The sequence below is a fragment of the Hyperolius riggenbachi genome, chromosome 7, assembly GCF_040937935.1.
Source record: "Hyperolius riggenbachi isolate aHypRig1 chromosome 7, aHypRig1.pri, whole genome shotgun sequence".
Taxonomy (NCBI): domain Eukaryota; kingdom Metazoa; phylum Chordata; class Amphibia; order Anura; family Hyperoliidae; genus Hyperolius; species Hyperolius riggenbachi.
This window is the reverse complement of record NC_090652.1, coordinates 215,263,493-215,278,860: the sequence shown is the minus strand read 5'-3', so window position 1 is coordinate 215,278,860 and position 15,368 is coordinate 215,263,493. Positions and strand designations below refer to the sequence as shown.

General features: G+C 44.3%; 1 protein-coding gene across 7 annotated transcripts in view; it reads left to right on the top strand.

Moving 5' to 3' along the window:
• The window catches only part of MAP2 (microtubule associated protein 2), a 468,156-nt gene that overhangs the window by 250,011 nt on the left and 202,777 nt on the right, over positions 1–15,368 (top strand). For 5 of the 7 annotated variants that reach the window (XM_068245205.1, XM_068245199.1, XM_068245201.1 and 2 more), the window contains one exon: positions 14,047–14,109. The exons of 1 other annotated variant lie outside the window; for it this stretch is intronic. The gene's annotated coding sequence lies outside the window, so the exon portion shown is untranslated. Of the gene's footprint in view, positions 1–13,761; positions 13,908–14,046; positions 14,110–15,368 lie in introns of those variants that run through there. One more of the 7 variants, XM_068245202.1, reaches the window with a different exon arrangement.

Genomic DNA, 15,368 nt, shown 5'->3' with positions numbered 1-15,368 from the left:
GGGCTGCACAGGACGCTATCCGTCCTGTGCAGCCAGTGACAGGACGTCCCCTGTCACATGGCGGCGATCCCCGGCCGCTGATTGGCCGGGGATCGCCGATCTGCCTTACGGCGCTGCTGCGCAGCAGCGCCGTACAATGTAAACAAAGCGGATTATTTCCGCTTGTGTTTACATTTAGCCTGCGAGCCGCCATCGGCGGCCCGCAGGCTATTCACGGAGCCCCCCGCCGTGAATTGACAGGAAGCAGCTGCTCGCGCGAGCGGCTGCTTCCTGATTAATTAGCCTGCAGCTGGCGACGCAATACTGCGTCGCTGGTCCTGCAGCTACCACTTTGCCGACGCGCGTTATGAGTGCGCGGTCGGCAAGTGGTTAAATGTACCCATCAAATTTGGTCTGAAGCAAAATTAGGTAACATAAACAAGGCATGGAATAAAAAAACTATTTAACCAAATGTTACCTACAGTGCAAATTGAGGGTCCAGATTTTCAGCAATTCCAGAGATCAGAGCAAATATAATAAGGCAAGGTGTAACTAAGCAGAACTACATGTTACGAACCTTCACGGTTTTTTATCAGGTGTAAAATGAATCCCAACACCACACCTACATTTATAATGGCATAGAGACCACACCCCTTAAACGAAGGGTGTGGTAATCACTACCTAAACATAGGCCACTCCTTACTACCATAATTGCACATATATCCCAACCCCCTTACTAAATACATCACCAAATATAAATATCTATTCAAATCATTACAAAATCACTTATTCATAAATTATTCATTATACTAACGGCATTCCTCCCAGGGCTACCACTATAATAAATATTGCAACTGACCGTACTCCTAGGGCACTCCACCAGGGCTACCCATAAACATCGACCTAAAACATGAAAGGTGAATCATGTAACAATAATCACTGACCACTATATCATATTGCTTAAAATTACCATCACTAAATAGTACAAATTTACAAAAGACATTTCATTGCACATGCTCGTTCATCATTACAAAAAAACATTTCCATTGCACATGCTCGTTCATCCCTCTAGGTCGATATGCTACAGCCAAATAACTGATCCAGCGTGCTTCTTTCTGGAGTAATAATTTTTCTCTGTCACCGCTACATACTTGTACATCCAGAGCATCCAAGACTAACCATCTTAACCAGAGCTGGGACAAGGTCCTCCAGCACCCAAGGCTGAGACACCAAAGTGCGCCCCTCCATCCCTGCCACCCGAGCCATCAAACACTGATTGCTATTAGAGGCGCCACAGGGCCCACAACCTCCCCAACACCTTAATATCTAGTTATCTGGCTTGCAGTCACTGCCATGTATCCCCTTTTCTTATTTCTTTCTGCTTCAAACACAATTAGGAATGACAGCTGAATGAATTCTGCGCCCCCTCCTACACTGCGCCCTGAGGCTGGAGCCTCTCCAGCCTATGCCTCGGCCCGGCCTTGATCTTAACTGTGAGGGCCTATGTCTCGCATCACGAAAATGTCTAGACACGGAGGTCTCATAGTTCTCTTTTCCTTCCAGAAACCTGCTAATAAAACGCCTGTGTTCCTGAATTCGCACACGTACTGCCTGTGTGGTCATGCCAACATACATCATGCCACATGGGCATTTCAAACCATAAACCACGTGTGTAGTAGCACAGTTAAATCTCCCTTTAATCGTCACTTTATTTCCAGTATGTGGATGAGAAATGGAATTGCCTCCTATAATTGCTGAACATACAGTGGAGGAAATAATTATTTGACCCCTCACTGATTTTGTAAGTTTGTCCAATGACAAAGAAATGAAAAGTCTCAGAACAGTATCATTTCAATGGTAGGTTTATTTTAACAGTGGCAGAAGGCACATCAAAAGGAAAATCGAAAAAATAACCTTAAATAAAAGATAGCAACTGATTTGCATTTCATTGAGTGAAATAACCCTTGTTTGCAAGCACAGAGGTCAAACGTTTCTTGTAATTGATGACCAAGTTTGCACACATTTTAGGAGGAATGTTGGTCCACTCCTCTTTGCAGATCATCTCTAAATCCCTAAGGTTTCGAGGCTGTCTCTGTGCAACTCTGAGCTTGAGCTCCCTCCATAGGTTTTCTATTGGATTAAGGTCCGGAGACTGACTAGGCCACTCCATGACCTTAATGTGCTTCTGAGAAAAAATCGAAAAAAGGAGGAAGCTGGGCACCCGGCAAAAATGAGGGTGAGCGACGCCCACTCTGCTGTAACATACACAAGTCCTCACTTGTCTGGCCGCAACATATTATGCACAGTGACATGCTCACAGTTGAAAAAACACAGAAGAAAGTTTTCAATGTTGCAAAAATACATAAAGATGAGGAGACCGGGCACTGTCCTGTTGTTGCATTTATTTGCTGCTTGCAGCCAGATGACATATGGTATTGAATATTAAAAACATCAAACCTGTCAGCAGTCTTGCATCATATAGCAAAGATACATCCAGTGAGGCTTGCGGGGGGGGGGGGTGTGGTGACCAGGGGGTGATGGATGTGCACAACAGCCGTTTCGCGCTCTGTAGCGCTTGCTCACGTGCGTATCCGGGCAAATGACGGCACTTCTGAGTCTCGGATATCTTGACCCGAGGCTCCGCCCACAGCGCGCGTCATTGGTCCGTAGGTGAAGTTGTGGAAAGTGCTTCCTGTTTAGGATGTGAGAGGACTCCAGTACTGGCGGAAGTGCCCGACAGAGGGTCCATGCGGGCGCCATTACTGGCAAAATTGTAATGCACAATTTTGCCAGTAATGGCGCCCGCATGGACCCTCTGTCAGTCACTTCCGCCAGTACTGGAGTCCTCTCACATCCTAAACAGGAAGCACTTTCCACAACCTCACCTACGGACCAATGACGCGCGCTGTGGGCGGAGCCTCGGGTCAAGATATCCGAGACTCAGAAGCGCCGTCATTTGCCCGGATACGCACGTGAGCAAGCGCTACAGAGCGCGAAACAGCTGTTGTGCACATCCATCACCCCCTGGTCACCACACCCCCCCCGCAAGCCTCACTGGATGTATCTTTGATACATGATGCAAGACTGCTGACAGGTTTGATGTTTTTAATATTCAATACCATATGTCATCTGGCTGCAAGCAGCAAATAAATGCAACAACAGGACAGTGCCCGGTCTCCTCAGCTTAATGTGCTTCTTCTTGAGCCACTCCTTTGTTGCCTTTGCTGTATGTTTTGGGTCATTGTCGTGCTGGAACACCCATCCACGACCCATTTTCAGTTTCCTGGCAGAGGGAAGGAGGTTGTCGTTCAGGATTTCACGATACATGGCTCCGTCCATTTTCCCGTTAATGCGATTAACCACTTGCCGACCGCCTACTTCATATTGGCGGTGGCAAAGTGGCAGCCCCAGGACCACGTAACGCAGAATGGCGTCAGGTCCTGGGGCACTGTTTTGCTGGGGATCGCGCGCTGGGATGCGCGCGCATCCACCGGCAATAGGCTCCGCCCACCCGCGACGTCAACCCGCCGGCCAATCGGAAGCGCCGGCGGGTTGTTGACCCGACGATCGCCGGATAGGAAGCGTATAATACGCTTTGTAATGTTTACAAAGTGTATTATACAGGCTGCCTCCTGCCCTGGTGGTCCCAGTGTCCGAGGGACCACCAGGGCAGGCTGCAGCCACCCTAGTCTGCACCCAAACACACTGATCTGCTCCCTCCTGCCCCCTGATCGCCCACAGCACCCCTCAGACCCCCCCCCCCCCTGCCCACCCCCCAGACCACTGTTTGCACACAATCACCCCCCTAATCACCCATCAATCACTCCCTGACACTATCTATCAACGCTATTTTTTTTTTTAGTCCCTAAACTGCCCCCTGGGTACTCCTGATCAACCCCCCACCCCTCAGATTCTCCCCAGACCCCCCCCCCCCCTGTGTACTGTATGCATCTATCCTCCCTGATCACCTGTCAATCACCTGTCAATCACCCATCAATCACCCCCTGTCACTGCCACCCATCAATCAGCCCCTAATCTGCCCCTTGCGGGCAATCTGATCGCCCACCCACACCAATAGATCGCCCGCAGATCCGACATCAGATCACCTCCCAAGTGCAGTGTTTACATCTCTTCTCTCCTCTAAACACCCACTAATTACCCATCAATCACCCATCAATCACCCCCTATCACCACCCATCAGATTAGACCCTAATCTGCCCCTTGCGGGCACCCAATCACCCGCCCACACGCTCAGATTGCCCTCAGACCCCCCCTTATCAATTCGCCAATGCATTATTTACATCCGTTCTTCCCTGTAATAACCCACTGATCACCTGTCAATCACCCCCTGTCACTGCCACCCATCAATCACCCCCTGTCACTGCCACCCATCAATCAGCTCCTAACCTGCCCCTTGCAGGCAATCTGATCACCCACCCACACCAATAGATCGCCCGCAGATCCGACGTCAGATCACCTCCCAAGTGCAGTGTTTACATCTATTCTCTCCTGTAAACACCCACTAATTACCTATCAATTACCCCCTATCACCACCTGTCACTGTTACCCATCAGAATAGACCCTAATCTGCCCCTTGCGGGCACCAAATCACTAGCCCCACACGCTCAGATTGCCCTCAGACCCCCCCCCCCCCCTTATCAATTCGCCAGTGCAATATTTACATCTGTTCTTCCCTGTAATAACCCACTGATCACCTGTCAATCACCTATCAATCACCCATCAATCAACCCCTGTCACTGCCACCCATCAATCACCCCCTGTCACTGCCACCCATCAATCAGCTCCTAACCTGCCCCTTGCGGGCAATCTGATCACCCACCCACACCAATAGATCGCCCGCAGATCCGACGTCAGATCACCTCCCAAGTGCAGTGTTTACATCTATTCTCTCCTGTAAACACCCACTAATTACCCATCAATCACCCCCTATCACCACCTGTCACTGTTACCCATCAGAATAGACCCTAATCTGCCCCTTGCGGGCACCAAATCACCTGCCCCACACGCTCAGATTGCCCTCAGACCCCCCCTTATCAATTCGCCAGTGCAATATTTACATCTGTTCTTCCCTGTAATAACCCACTGATCACCTGTCAATCACCTATCAATCACCCATCAATCAACCCCTGTCACTGCCACCCATCAATCACCCCCTGTCACTGCCACCCATCAATCAGCCCCTAACCTGCCCCTTGCGGGCAATCTGATCACCCACCCACACCAATAGATCGCCCGCAGATCCGACATCAGATCACCTCCAAAGTGCATTGTTTACATCTGTTCTGCCATCTAATCACCCACTGATCACCCATCAATCAGCCCGTCACTGCTACCCATCAGATTAGACCCCTATCTGCCCCTAGGGCACCCAATCACCCGCCCACACCCTCAGAATGCCCTCAGACCCCAGCCCTGATCACCTCGCCAGTGCATTGCTTGCATCTATTCCCCCCACTAATCACACCTTGAGACACCCATCAATCACCTCCTGTCACCACCTGTCACCCCCTAACACACCTACCCATCAAATCAGGCTCTAATTTGCCCCGTGTGGGCTCCTGATCACTCGGCCAAACCCTCAGATCCCCCTCAGACCCCCTTCCGATCACCTCCCCAGTGCATTGATTGCATCTATTTTCCCCTCTAACCACCCTCTGAGACACCCATCAATCACCTCCTGTCACCCCCCCCTAGCACTCCTATCCATCAGATCAGGCCCAATACAACCTGTCATGTAAGAGGCCACCCTGCTTATGACCGGTTCCACAAAATTCGCCCCCTCATAGACCACCTGCCATCAAAATTTGCAGATGCTTATACCCCTGAACAGTCATTTTGAGACATTTGGTTTCCAGACTACTCACGGTTTTGGGCCCGTAAAATGCCAGGGCAGTATAGGAACTCCACAAGTGACCCCTTTTTAGAAAAAAGACACCCCAAGGTATTCTGTTAGATGTATGAAGCGTTCATAGAAGATTTTTATTTTTTGTCAAAAGTTAGCGGAAATTGATTTTTTTTGTTTTTTCACAAAGTTTCATTTTTCACTAACTTGTGACAAAAAATAAGATCTTCTATGAACTCACCATACACCTAACGGAATACCTTGGGGTGTCTTCTTTCTAAAATGGGGTCACTTGTGGCGTTCCTATACTGCCCTGGCATTTTAGGGTCCCTAAACCGTGAGGAGTAGTCTAGAAAACAAATGCCTCAAAATGACCTGTGAATAGGACGTTGGGCCCCTTAGAGCACCTAGGCTGCAAAAAGTGTCACACATGTCATATCGCCGTACTCAGGAGAAGTAGTATAATGTGTTTTGGGGTGTATTTTTACACATACCCATGCTGGGTGGGAGAAATATCTCTGTAAATGGACAATTGTGTGTAAAAAAAATCTAATATATGTCATTTACAGAGATATTTCTCCCACCCAGCATAGGTATATGTAAAAATACACCACAAAACACATTATACTACTTCTTCTGAGCACGGCAGTACCACATGTGTGGCACTTTTTTGCAGCCTAACTGCGCTAAAGGGCCCAAAGTCCAATGAGTACCTTTAGGATTTCACAGGTCATTTTGCGACATTTGGGTTCAAGACTACTCCTCACGGTTTAGGGCCCCTAAAATGCCAGGGCAGTATAGGAACCATTCAAGTGACCCCATTTTAGAAAGAAGACACCCCAAGGTATTCCGTTAGGAGTATGGTGAGTTCATAGAAGATTTTATTTTTTGTCACAAGTTAGCGGAACTTTATTTATATTGGTTTTTTTTTCACAAAGTGTCAATTTCCGCTAACTTGTGACAAAAAAAAATCTTCTATGAACTCACCATACTCCTAACAGAATACCTTGGGGTGTCTTCTTTCTAAAATGGGGTCACTTGTGGGGTTCCTATACTGCCCTGGCATTTTAGGGGCCCTAAACCGTGAGGAGTAGTCTAGAATCCAAATGTCTCAAAATGACCTGTGAATAGGATGTTAGGCCCCTTAGCGCACCTAGGTTGCAAAAAAGTGCCACACATGTGGTATCGCCCTACTCAGGAGAAGTATTATAATGTGTTTTGGGGTGTATTTTTACACATACCCATGCTGGGTGGGAGAAATATCTCTGTAAATGACAATTTTTTGATTCTTTTTACACACAATTGTCCATTTACAGAGATATTTCTCCCACTCAGCATAGGTATGTGTAAAAATACACCCCAAAACACATTATACTACTTCTCCTGAGTATGGCGATACCACATGTGTGGCACTTTTTTGCACCCTAACTGCGCTAAGGGGCCCAAAGTCCAATGAGTACCTTTAGGATTTCACAGGTCATTTTGCAACATTTGGTTTCAAGACTACTCCAAACGGTTTAGGGCCCCTAAAATGCCAGGGCAGTATAGGAACCCTACAAATGACCCCATTTTAGAAAGAAGACACCCCAAGGTATTCCGTTAGGAGTATGGTGAGTTCATAGAAGATTTTATTTTTTGTCACAAGTTAGCGGAAAATGACACTTTGTGAAAAAAAAAACAATTAAAATCAATTTCCGCTTACTTGTGACAAAAAATAAAATCTTCTATGAACTCACCATACTCCTAACGGAATACCTTGGGGTGTCTTCTTTCTAAAATGTGGTCATTTGTAGGGTTCCTATACTGCCCTGACATTTTAGGGGCCCTAAACCATGAGGAATAGTCTTGAAACCAAATGTCGCAAAATGACCTGTGAAATCCTAAAGGTACTCATTGGACTTTGGGCCCCTTAGCGCAGTTAGGGTGCAAAAAAGTGCCACACATGTGGTATCGCCATACTCAGGAGAAGTAGTATAATGTGTTTTGGGGTGTATTTTTACACATACCCATGCTGAGTGGGAGAAATATCTCTGTAAATGGACAATTGTGTGTAAAACAAATCAAAACATTGTCATTTACAGAGATATTTCTCCCACCCAGCATGGGTATGTGTAAAAATACACCCCAAAACACATTATACTACTTCTCCTGAGTACGGCAATACCACATGTGTGGCACTTTTTTGCAGCCTAACTGCGCTAAGGGGCCCTAAGTCCAATGAGCACCTTTAGGCTTTACAGGGGTGCTTACAATTTAGCACCCCCCAAAATTCCAGGACAGTAAACACACCCCACAAATGACCCCATTTTGGAAAGTAGACACTTCAAGGTATTCAGAGAGGGGCATGGTGAGTCCGTGGCAGATTTAATTTTTTTTGGTCGCAAGTTAGAAGAAATGGAAACTTTTTTTTTCCTTTTTTTTTGTCACAAAGTGTCATTTTCCGCTAACTTGTGACAAAAAATAAAATCTTCTATGAACTCACCATGCCTCTCAGTGAATACTTTGGGATGTCTTCTTTCCAAAATGGGGTCATTTGGGGGGTATTTATACTATCCTGGAATTTTAGCACCTCATGAAACATGACAGGGGGTCAAAAAATTCGGAGATGCTTCAAAATGGGAAAATTCACTTTTTGCACCATAGTTTGTAAACGCTATAACTTTTACCCAAACCAATAAATATACACTTAATGGGTTTTTTTTTATCAAAGACATGTAGCAGAATAACTTTCGCGCTCAAATGTATAGGAAATTTTACTTTATTTGAAAAATGTCAGCACAGAAAGTAAAAAAAGTCATTTTTTTTGACAAAATTCATGTCTTTTTTGATGAATATAATAAAAAGTAAAACTCACAGCAGCAATCAAATCGCACCAAAAGAAAGCTGTATTAGTGACAAGAAAAGGAGGTAAAATTCATTTAGGTGGTAGGTTGTATGACCGAGCAATAAACCGTTAAAGCTGCAGTGGTCTGAATGGAAAAAAAGGCTCTGGTCCTTAAAGAGACACTGAAGCGAAAAAAAAATTATGATATTATGATTTGTATGTGTAGCACAGCTAAGAAATAAAACATTAAGATCAGATACATCAGTGTAATTGTTTCCAGTACAGGAAGCGTGAAAAAAACTCCAGTTGTTATCTCTATGCAAAAAAGCCATTAATCTCTACGACTTTCAAAGTCCTGGAGAGGGCTGTCTTCTGACTTTTATTATCTCAACTGTAAGTGAACAGTTTTCTTTTTATTTGCCAGAGGAGAGGTCATTAGTTCAGACTGCTCTGAAAGAATCATTTTGAATGCTGAGTGTTGTGTAATCTGCACATATTATAGAATGATGCAATGTTAGAAAACACACTATATACCTGAAAATAAAAATATGAGACTATTTTCTTTGCTGCTAATCTTCTAGTAATTATTCATAGTACACAACCAATTCATTATATCATATTTTTTTTTTCGCTTCAGTGTCTCTTTAAGGGGTTTTATGACTGCAGTCCTTAAAGAGAATCTGTATTGTTAAAATCGCACAAAAGTAAACATACCAGTGCGTTAGGGGACATCTCCTATTACCCTCTGTCACAATTTCGCCGCTCCCCGCCGCATTAAAAGTGGTTAAAAACAGTTTTAAAAAGTTTGTTTATAAACAAACAAAATGGCCACCAAAACAGGAAGTAGGTTGATGTACAGTATGTCCACACATAGAAAATACATTCATACACAAGCAGGCTGTATACACCCTTCCTTTTGAATCTCAAGAGATCATTTGTGTGTTTCTTTCCCCCTGCAGCTATCTTCCACTGAAGTGTCAGGCTGTTTCTTCCTGCAGAGTGCAGACAGCTCTGCCTGTATGTAATTCCTCAGTATGTGAAAGCCCAGCCAGCTCAGAGGAGGATTTATCCAGCTTGTAAAAGATAAGAGAGAAGAGAGAAGCTTCCCTAATCTAAATAATACACATGCAGTGTGCAGAGAGGGGTCTGGAGGGGGGAGATGCATCACAGAACCACAACACTGAAGAACTTGGCAGCCTTCCAGACACAGGCTGACAAGTCTGACAAGAGAGAGATAAGTTGATTTATTACAGAGATGGTGATAGTAGAACATGCTGCAGTAAGCCAGAACACATTAGAATAGCTTTTGGAACTTGTAGGATGATAAAAAACAGGATGCAATTTTTGTTACGGAGTCTCTTTAAGTGGTTAAGTTGTCGTGTGCCCTTAGCAGAAAAACACCCCCAAAGCAAAATGTTTCCACCCCCATGCTTGACGGTGGGGACGGTGTTTTGGGGGTCATAGGCAGCATTTTTCTTCCTCCAAACACAGCGAGTTGAGTTAATGCCAAAGAGCTCTATTTTGGTCTCATCAGACCACAGCACCTTCTCCCAGTCACTCACAGAATCATTCAGGTGTTCATTGGCAAACTTCAGACGGGCCTGCACATGTGCCTTCTTGAGCAGGGGGACCTTGCGAGCCCTGCAGAATTTTAATCCACTGCGGTGTAATGTGTTTCCAATGGTTTTCTTGGTGACTGTGGTCCCTGCTAATTTGAGGTCATTCACTAACTCCTCCCGTGTAGTTCTAGGATGCTTTTTCACCTTTCTCAGAACCATTGACACCCCACGAGGTGAGATCTTGCGTGGAGCCCCAGAGCGAGGTCGGTTGATGGTCATTTTGTGCTCCTTCCATTTTCGAACAATCGCACCAACAGTTGTCACCTTCTCTCCCAGCTTCTTGCTAATGCTTTTGTAGCCCATTCCAGCCTTGTGCAGGTCTACAATTTTGTCTCTGACATCCTTGGACAGCTCTTTGGTTTTTCCCATGTTGGAGAGTTTGGAGTCTGCTTGATTGATTGATTCTGAGGACAGGTGTCTTTTATACAGGTGACTAGTTAAGACAGGTGTCCTTAATGAGGGTGACTAATTGAGTAGAAGTGTCTAACCACTCTGTGGGAGCCAGAACTCTTAATGGTTGGTAGGGGTTCAAAAACGTATTTCACTCAATGAAATGCAAATCAGTTGCTATCTTTTATTTAAGGTTATTTTTTCGATTTTCCTTTTGATGTGCTATCTGCCACTGTTAAAATAAACCTACCATTGAAATAATACTGTTCTGAGACTTTTCATTTCTTTGTCATTGGACAAACTTACAAAATCAGTGAGGGGTCAAATAATAATTTCCTCCACTGTATATTGCAACTACAGCAGGCAAACGTACCATTCTTTCGAAAGCTCTGTCTCACTGGGCCAACAGCTGTATCTACTTTCCTGACCGTATTTAAAATAGTCTTTCCTCTTTTTAGAGCAAACAGGGGTTCATTATGAAAAAGACTCCCTACCCCCTGATCGCTACTGGGTACAGGCCAAAACTTTCTAACAGTTTTTTTAACTAATGGGGTATTTTTTCCAAATTGCATTACAAAGGGTATCCACTTTCCCCCACCCCTAGTCCTATTACTACCCCTAAATAGGTCTACTCTATCCAACTGGTTGACCTCTTCTTGGATTTGGGCTAATTTATCTCGTGGGTAACCCTTGGCAACAAACTTGTCCACCAAGTCCAATCCAGCCCGGGCATATTCCTCTGATGTGGAGCATATCCTTTTTACTCTTATAAATTGGCCGTTAGGTATTGCTCTCGTGGTGTGGGGATGATGATAACTATCCTTTCTAAGTAGGTTATTCCTATCTGTCGGTTTCTTAAACAACCTGGTGCCTAGACCTTTACCCTGTTTGAAAATGGTAACATCCAGGAAATTAACTATCTCTCTAGATGTTTCCATAGAAAATTTAATGGTGCTATGGCCTGAAATGTCTTTTGTAAATTTGTACTATTTAGTGATGGTAATTGTAAGCAATATGATATAGTGGTCAGTGATTATTGTTACACGATTCACCTTTCTTGTTTTAGGTCGATGTTTATGGGTAGCCCTGGTGGAGTGCCCTAGGAGTACGATCAGTTGCAATATTTATTATAGTGGTAGCCCTGAGAGGAATGCCGTTAGTGTAATGAATAATTTATGAATAAGTGATTGTGTAATGATTTGAATAGATATTTATATTTGGTGATGTATTTAGTAAGGGGGTTGGGATATATGTGCAATTATGGTAGTAAGGAGTGGTCTATGTTTAGGTAGTGATTACCACGCCCTTTGTTTAAAGGGGGGGGGGCTCTATGCCATTATAATGTAGGTGTGGTGTTGGGATTCATTTTACACCTGATGAAGGACCGTGAAGGTTTGTAACATGTAGTGCTGCTTCACCACCAATATATGCTTTAAATAGCAAGCCATTTGTGTGCCGCCTCTTCACTGATACTGTACGTCTTTACTCAGGGGGGTGACCTGAGTGAGGTGTAGCACCGGCAACGCCAGGGATATTCTTCCTGCGGGAGTTCCAGGACTGTGAACCAGTTATTTGAAGGTGTAACTAAGAGCGAAGTCAGCTCTGATCCTGAGCTTTCCAATTCCTCAGTGAGTTTGGTTTAATGTTAATATAGCAATTTTGCTGCCTTTGCTAAAAGGGCTCTACTAAGCCCCAGCAGGTACCCAGCATTTTACAACACTCTGCCAATGTGGCCTGTAACCCTTACTGAGGTGGCCGTTGTTTGGTCACTGTAATGAGGCTGAGGTCAGTCTATGATGTGGCCAGGAGATGACATAAAAGAAGAGGCACGATACTGGTGGGAAGAAGCATACTGTGGACAAGGGGGGACATGACAGCTGTGGAGGGGGTATGGCAGTTGTGAAAGGTGGAGTGTCTAGACTTAGAAGCCAAAAAGTTCAGCAGCTCCCAGTGCTGCTGAGGATGTGCATCATATGCAGCCTCAACAAAAGTTGGGGAATGATTCCATACAGGATTACTTTATAGGACAAACAGGTTTTTTTTGGAGGCAGCTCATCTGTCTTTTGGATATAGCTCTGGGGCCAAAAATTGATTTGTCATGCAGAGAGCTATAATTATATACATCATTTTAAAATGCTCTTTTTATATTGATAAATTTGATTTTGTAGTTCACTAAAACACCTAAAAAACACTATAAATGTATGTACTGACATACACACTATAGTTGCAGAACAGTGTCTAAAATACACACAAAAAAAGTATTTTCTGAACACTAAATTGCTGTTATACTTCCCTTTGTTTGCTGTACCTCACATTCCCTCAAAAGAATCTGCATGGTAAGGTGCACCAAGGTTGCTCTGCATGACTAGCACACAAAGCACTCACCTGTGTGACATCACCAAGTTTATGAGCAGTGACATGTTGAATTCTCATGAATATTGGCTCAGCCTACAAAATGGCTGCCTCCAGGGAGTATGTAGGTGTCAGGTGCAGCTGAAATGAAATCAGTACTGAGTGACAAAGTGATAATAAATAATTTTACTGTGTTGGTAATCTTGGGGAAGATATTTCAAACCTCTGTTCACTCTAATGCTGTTATCCTGAACTATGGCTGGCAGTCAGGATGCCTGTCAGGTGGCTGATGCTGAAATCCAGTGACAAGCCTCCCTGTTGTCACCAGGGCAGCTTCTCATTGAGAAAGAAGGATGACGCGCCTCTTCTTTCTAGAAGCTTCTAGTGGAAAGCTCTCTCCCTGTTCATAGATGTCTGCATTTTATTTGCTCTGCATTGATTAACCTTCCATTTCTATCTTGCCTCATTCTTGAGCCACCTTGTTTCCCCGTTTCCATTTCCTATTCTTTGTTTCGATCATCTTCCTCCCTTCTCACCACCTGCTCATCTACCGTCTATTCCTCCCCTCCCTTCTCGCGTTACCTCCGCCTCCACCAAAATATTTTTCATCCTTTTTTTTCCTTCCACTCTTTCTACTTCTCTCCCCAACCCCCTCCTTTTCTCTCTCCCTCCCCCCTTCTCTCCTCACCCCCTCTCCTCAGTGCCACTGCAGGCTTCTCAGAGACAGGCTGGTGGGTGACAGTCCTAGGCAGAGAGGGAGTGAATAAAGTGCTCTGTGCATTTCACAGCAGCCTATTAACCAGTTCTGCCTGTACCTTCTTCCTAAGCATCAGCTGAATTAAAACAAAGAGCATTATGCTGCAGTGCCAGGCAACATAAGGTGTGTTAAATCCCCCTTGCTGCTGCCTTAAGAGCTCCTCTCGGCACAGGCAATGCATCTTCCTCCGGTGCTTTCATAGAAAAACCTAACCTCCGCATCCTCTTGTCTCCCCATCCCTTGTGTTTTTTCTCTCCTCCAGTTCCTGCTTGATTTGTGCTTTTGTTCCTGCTTCTCCGTCCTTCTGCAGCATCCGGATAAAGAGGTATTTATTATGCCAGTGCTGAAATGAAATAGATCTGTGTAGCTGCATGGATGATGGTTTGCTACTGCTGCCTTGTACAGACCAGTCAACCTATCACTGCTACAGTCAATTAGCAAAACTAATGAAAAGGTATTTGCCTTTAAACAATGGACAGTTCAAGGCCCTCTTTGTGAAGATGGAATGACAGCTTATTCAGCAGCTTCGTGCATTACCGTGCTGTATTTCCAGAGGGAAATACACCACAGGGTTAGGAGATCCATTTATCATTCTGCATTGTCATAACCAATTCGCTGCTGCTATCATTTTTGCAGATGGATGGTTAACCTTTGGGCTGTGTATCTCAGACACTACCAGTATTGGGGTAAAGCCATAGTATTGGCAGGGAGGGAGCCTTGTTTGACAATTGCCCTGTCACCATTGTTTGCATTTTTGTTTTTTTTGTTTGTTTTCCTGGTGTGTTTTTTTTCCGCTGCATCATCTGTGTGTTGCAGGACTGGTTAAGGTGCAGACAGAGACAGACCCGCCTGCTGAATCAGCAGCTTGCAAGAGGGCCTTTATCTCTCATATAATGTAGAGAGGTTAATAGGAATCTATAGAAAAATCATGATTGGTTGTATTATACAAGATATACATCGAAATGTTCATATTCAAATAGTATATCAGGGCTCAATGTACTGTATATACTGGCAAAGAGATTAACTAAGGAAAACAATATAGCAAAATGAAAATGCTAAGGTGTAAATGATTTGGTATAGAGCAGTCCACATCCGTTCTGTCTGCATGCATTTTGCTATCTTCTGCATTGTGTATGCCTAAGCTGCATTGAAAATAGGGTTAGCCATGCAATATGTATATCCTGTGCTTCTGAATATCTATCATATCATGTCCTGGAATATTGAGAGACTGTATAAAGATGTGCATAGTATTCATATCAGCGAGGCCGTGCTTGTCAGAATCTGTTAATAATGGCCAATATTTACAAAGTAGATTGGAATTATAAGCAGTTTTGATGCTTTAAGTTGTAATATCTTCTAATTTACCAAGCGTACTGTTTTCTAGGCACTTTCTTATATTTACTAGTATTGTGTATAGCACAGCTATGGGTACCAACCCACAGCAACCAGTGTAAGAGCCCTTTTATTAAAAAATGTAGTATAGAGATTGGTTGCTTTGGATTATGTCGCTATAGCTTTTTTTGCTGTTTTATTAAATGTCTTTGTTACCGTAAATATATTTGCTTAAAAATAACTGTTTTTCAA